Raw genomic sequence first — 6,725 nt, forward strand, 5'->3', positions numbered from 1 at the left:
AAGCTAAAATAAACAAATGGACTACATCAAACTAAAAAGTTTCTGCACAGTGAAGGAAACGATTAATAAAAGGAAAAGACAACTTATCAAATAGGAGAATATATTTGCAAATCATATATCTGATAAGGGGTTAATATCCAAAACATATAAAGAACTCATATAACTCAAAGACAACAACAAAAAACAACCTAATTCAAAAATGAATAGAGGAGTTGAATAGACATTTCCAGAGAAGACATACAGATGGCCAACAGGCACATGAAAAGGTATTCAACAACACTGCTTATTAAAGAAAATACAAATCAAAACCACAATGAGATACGACCTCAAGCCCATTAGAATGGCTATTATCAAAAAAGCAAGAAATAACAAGTGTTGGCAAGGATATGGAGAAAAGCAAACCCTCATATACTGTTGAGTGGGAATGCAAATTGGTGCAGCCACTATGGAAAAAGGTATGGAGATTCCTCAAAAAAATTAATAATAGTACTATCATAGGATCCAGCTACTACACTTCTAAGTATTTACCCAAAGAATAGAAAACACTCATTCAAAAAGATACATGCACCTCAGTGCTCACAGCAGCATTATTTACAATAGCCAAGATATGGAAGCAACCTAAGTGTCCCTCAGCAAATGAATGAAGAAGATGTGATATATATGTATACAGTGAAATATTACTCAGCCAAAAAAAAAGATGAAGCCTTGCCATTTGCTACAACATGAATAGACCTTGAGGGTATTATGCTAAGTGAATATTTATTTCAATGGGGCCCATTCAAATGAGGTATTCTAAAGCTTAAATTTTATTAGCTTCAAAATGAATCTATCTCTGTTAGGAAAATGGATAATGGGGAAAACTCAATTCAATGGACAGCAGAAGAGGAATCAAATAAAAAACATGGGGAATAATAAACATAACATAATATGGCAGAAATATACTTAAAAATATCAGTAGTCACTGTTAAAATGATCTATCATAAATGTTTGCCAGATTTACCTATATATACACACACATACATATATTTGTGAGTGTGTATAACGATGTGTGCATATGTGTGTGTGTAATTTTTTTAATATCAGCCATGTTGATTATATACCTATATAAATAATATATGTCCATGAATATGTATAACCGTGTGTGTGTGTGTGTGTGTGTGTGTGTGTGTGTGTGTGTGTGTAGGGTTTTTGACATATAAGAACTTAGAAAAAAATCACAAAATCATTCATAATTTCACCACCCAAACACAATCACTATAACATCTCAGTATACATTCTTCAGGTGCTTTTGATGAATATATTTACTTTACAGAATTAAAACCAGATTGTAGTACTTTTTCTAGACTGCTTTTTGTTGAGAAATATTCCATGAATATTTTACCAGGTTAAAAATATGGTATCCGACATATTTTCAATGTCTGCATGTTTCTCCACTATATGAATATAACAACATTTATTTGACCATGACCAGTTTGGGGGGCAAAAAAAAGCTGTTTTCCATTTTAGGCTGCATTATAAGCAATGACATGGTGAACATCCTCATGTTTTGCCATGTGTTTAATGGTTTCCTAGCCTCTTTGCCCACCTTATTTTTCTTCATAGCACTATAACCAATCAACTTACTATAATTTGTTTATTTATTGTCCACCTCCTTCAATTTGTTTATTTATTGTCCACCTCCATGAAGGTAGAATTTTATCTGGTTTATTCCTAGCACCAAGAACAGAGCTGGGAATGTAATAGTCATCAAATAAATATTTGTTGAATAAGTGGATGGATGGATGGGAAGATGATGTGTGCCAGAAATACTGGTGTGAAGAAGAAAATAAAAAAACCTAGGAAAGGGGTCCAAAGGAGGCAAGCGTTTTAATGGAAGGAGGAGGGAGAGACAAGATAAGGTTTGACAAGTTCTCTTAGTGATCAGGAAACAGTTGTATGCGTGTGGATGCTGAGGCTGGGGGTCTATGCTCATTGGTTGGAGTTCCTATCAGAAGAAATTCCCCCTCTTTGGAATAGATGACTCCTAGGTCTCAACCAGTCTCAGACACTATCATTTTGCTACACAGGTATCTTTTATAAGCTAAATGAAATTGTGCCCTCCAAAACTAGATTTCAATCTTTGTTTTCCCATGTTTAAGGGAATGGTCATTAATAATGTGAGAAGAATAAGAAATATAAATAAGCCGGAGAGCACTGACATAATTTTTTTAAGTAAAAGGGTTTTTATGCTTACAAAAGTAAACTGTGACAAAGCTAGAGCAATAAAAATAAAAAAAGTGGTACTGGCATAAAGACAGACATCAACCAATAGAATAGGATAGAAAACTCAGAGATAAACCCTCACAGAGATGGTCAAATTATCTTCAACAAGGGAGTCTACATCATTCAATGGGGAAAGGACAGCTTTTTCAGCCAAAGGTACTGGGAAAACTGGATGTCTGTATGCAAAAGAATGAAGTTAGGCTCATACCTTACACCATATAAAAATTAACTCAAAATGGGTCAAAGACATAAACATAAGAGATAAAACTATATAACTTTTAGAAGGAAACAGGGGGAAAGATTCATAACCTCGTATCTGTCAATATTTCTTGACAAATGTCTTAGATGTGACACCAAAAGCACAGGAAACAAAAGAAAAAAATAGATAACTTGGACTTGGTCAAAATTAAAAACTTTTGTGTATCAAGAGATACTATTGAAGGAATGAAAAGGCAACTCAAAAAATGGGAGAAAATATTTGCAAGTCATATGCCTGATAAGAGACAAATATCCTCAATATATAAAGAATTCCTACAACTCAACAACATGGTGTATTGGAATTTCTAGTATCCATCCCCTCCCAGAAATATCAATTTGAACAACTATTTGCACACAAAAATACCTATATAAGAGCTATAGATTCCAGGTAAAGAATTACAGCAGGTGGGTGAAACACAAAAATAAAAGACACATTGAGGAGGTAGTAAAGGTAGATTCACATTACCCCATCACTCCTCCCTCAAGCCTTGGCAGCCCAACATGGAGAAAGACACTCTCCCCATGGAGAAAGACACCTCACCCATAGCACCGGCCTTCACATGGACCCCAATGCTGGCCTGTCCCTGCACCAGGCCAACTCCCATGGCCTTAGGTGTCTCCTTAAGAGAAAAAAATTATTCATGCATAAGAGATGTACAAGGCTATCAGTGGATGTCTCAGCAGAAACCGTGCAGATCAGGAGAAAGTAGAATGATCTAGTCAAAGTGCTGAAAGAAAAAATAATTGCCAACCAAGAATACTTTATCCAGCAAAGTTATCATTCCAAAATGAAAAGAGACAAAACTTTCCCAATCAAACTTTTCCAATCAAACAGAAGCTGAGGGAGTTCATCAACACAAGACTTACCTTAAAAATAATGAAAGGAGTTCTTCAAGTTGAAATAAAGGGACACTAAATAGTAACATGAGAACATATGAAAATATAAAACATACTGATAAATTCAGAAGTCAAATTCAGAATACACTAATATCTTAATATGGTGGTGTGTTAAACCTTAACTCTAGTAGAAAGGTTAAAGGACAAAAATATTAAAAAAAATAACTGTGGGGCTTCCCTGGTGGTGCAGTGGTTGAGAATCTGCCTGCCAATGCAGGGGACACGGGTTCAAGCCCTGGTATGGGAAGACCCCACATGCTACAGAGCAACTGGGTCCGTGAGCCACAACTACTGAGCCTGCGTGTCTGGAGCCTGTGCTCCGCAACAAGAGAGGCCGCGATAGTGAAAGGCCTGTGCACCACGATGAAGAGTGGCCCCTGTTCGCCACAACTAGAGAAAGCCCTCGCACAGAAATGAAGACCCAACACAGCCATAAATAAATAAATAAAATAAAAAAATAACTGTAGCTACAATAATTTGTTAATGGTACACAGTAAAAAAAAAGACGTAAATTGTGATATCAAATACATAATGGGGGGGGATGTAAAGGGCAGAGATTTTGTATGTGATCAAAGGTAGGTTGTTACAAGCACAAAACAAACTGTTATATCTATAAGATGTTTTACAAACCCCTCATGGTAACCACGAAGCAAAAATCTTCAGTAAATACACAAAGATAAAGGGAAGGTAATCACAGCATACCACTATGAAAAATCATCAATTTGCAAAGAAGGCAGAAAGCAAGAAAGGAAGGAACAAAGGAAAACAGCCAGAAAATAATTAATAGTATGGCATTAGTAAGTATGTCAATAAAAAGGCACAGATGGCTAGATGGATTGAAAACCAATACCAAACTATATGTTGCCTACAAGAGACCTTCTTCAGGTTTAAAGCCATAGGTTCAAAGTGAAGGGATGGAAAAAGATACTCCATGCAAATGAGAACTAAAAGAGACCAGGGGTAGTTATATGTTCATCAGAGAAAATAGCCATTAAGTCAAAACTGTAACAAGACTGAAGAATAAAAACCATATTATCATCTCAATAGATGCAGAAAAATCTTTGGACAAAATTCAACACCAATTTATGATAAAAACTATCCAGAAAGTGGGCAAAGAGGGAACATACCTCAACATAATAAAGGCCATATATGACAAACCCACAGCAAACATCATTCTCAACTGTGAAAAACTGAAAGCATTTCCTCTAAGATCAGGAACGGGACAACGACGTTCACTCGTACCACTTTTATTCAATATAGCTTTGGATGTCCTAACCATGGCAATCAGAGAAGAAAAAGAAATAAAAAGAATACAAATTGGAAAAAAAAAAAGTAAAACTGTCACTGTTTGCAGACCACTGACACTATACAAAGAAAATCCTAAAGATGTTACCAGAAAACTACTAGAGCTCATCAATGAATTTGGTAAAGTTGCAGGATACAAAATTAATACACAGAAATCTCTTGCATTCCTATACACTAACAATGAAAGATCAGAAAGAGAAGTCAAGGAACCAAACCCATTTACCATCACATCAAAAAGAATAAAATACCTAGGAATAAACCTACCTAATAAGGCAAAAGACCTATACTCAGAAAACTATAAGATACTGATGAAAAATATAAAAGATGCCACAAACAGATGGAGAGATATACAATGTTCTTGAATTGGAATAATCAATATTGTGAAAATGACTATACTACCCAAAGCAATCTACAGATTCAATGCAATCCCTATCAAATTACAAATAGCATGTTGCACAAAATTAGAACAAAAAAATTTACAATTTGTTTGGAAACACAAAGGACCCAAATAGCTGAAACAAATTTGAGAAAGAAAAATGGAGTTGGAGGAATCAAGTTCCTTGACTTCAGACTATACTACAAAGCTACAGTAATCAAACAAGTATGGTACTGGCACAAAAACAGAAATATAGACCAATGGAACAGGATAGAATGTCCATAGATAAACCTGCACACCTATGGTCATGTAATCTATGACAAAGGAGGCAAGAATATACAGTGGAGAAAAGACAGCCTCTTCAATAAGTGGTGCTAGGAAAACTGGACATCTACATGTAAAAGAATGAAATTAGAACATTCTCTAACACCATATGCAAAAATGTACTCAAAATGGATTAAAGAGCTAAATGTAAGGCTAGATACTATAAAACTCTTAGAGGAAAACATAGGCAGAACACTCTCTGACATAAATTGCAGCAAGATCTTTTTTGATCCACCTCCTAGAGTAATGAAAATAAAAACAAAAATAAACAAATGGTACTTAATTAAACTTGAAAGCTTTTGCACACAAATGAAACCATAAACAAAATGAAAAGAAAAAACCTCATACAATAGGAAAAACTATTTGCAAATGAAGTGACCAACAAGGTATTAATCTCCAAAATATATAAACAGCTCATGCAGCTCAATATCAACAAAACAAAACAAACTACCCAATTAAAAAATGGGTGGAAGATCTAAGTAGACATTTTTCCAAAGAAGACATACAGATGGCCAACAGGCACATGAAAAGATTCCCAACATCACTAATTATTAGACAAATGCAAATCAAAACTACAATGAAGTATCACTTCACACTGGTTAGAATAGCCATCATCAAAAAATCTACAAATAATAAATGCTGGAGAGGGTGTGGAGAAAAGGGAACCCTCCTACATCATTGATGGGAAGGAAAATTGGTACAGTCACTATGGTGAACAGTATGGAGGCTCCTTAAAAAGCTAAAAATAGAGCTACCATATGATCCAGTAATCCCACTCCTGGGCATATACCAGAGAAAACCATAACTCAAAAGGATATATGCACCACAATGTTCACTGCAGAACTATTTATTGCTACAATAGTCAGGACATGGAAGCAACTTAAATGTTCATTGACAGATGAATGGATAAAGAAGATGTGGTACATATATACAATGGAATATTACTCAGCCATAAAAAAGAATGAAATAGTGCCATTTGCAGCAACATGGATGGACCTAGAGATTGTCACACTGAATGAAGTATGTCAGACAGGGAAAGACAAATATCATATGATATCACTTATATGTGGAATCTAAAAAAATGGTGCAAATGAACCTATTTACAAAACAGAAGCGTCACAGACATAGAAAACAAACTTATGGTTACCAAGGGGGAAGTGGGGGGAGGGATAAATTGGAAGACAGGGATTGACATATACACAGTACTGTATATAAAATAGGTAATTAATAAGAACCTACTGTATAGCACAGGGAACTCCATTCAATACTCTCTAATGACCTACAGGGGAATATCACCTAAAAA

Source organism: Orcinus orca, chromosome 7 (assembly GCF_937001465.1).
Source record: "Orcinus orca chromosome 7, mOrcOrc1.1, whole genome shotgun sequence".
NCBI lineage: Eukaryota > Metazoa > Chordata > Mammalia > Artiodactyla > Delphinidae > Orcinus > Orcinus orca.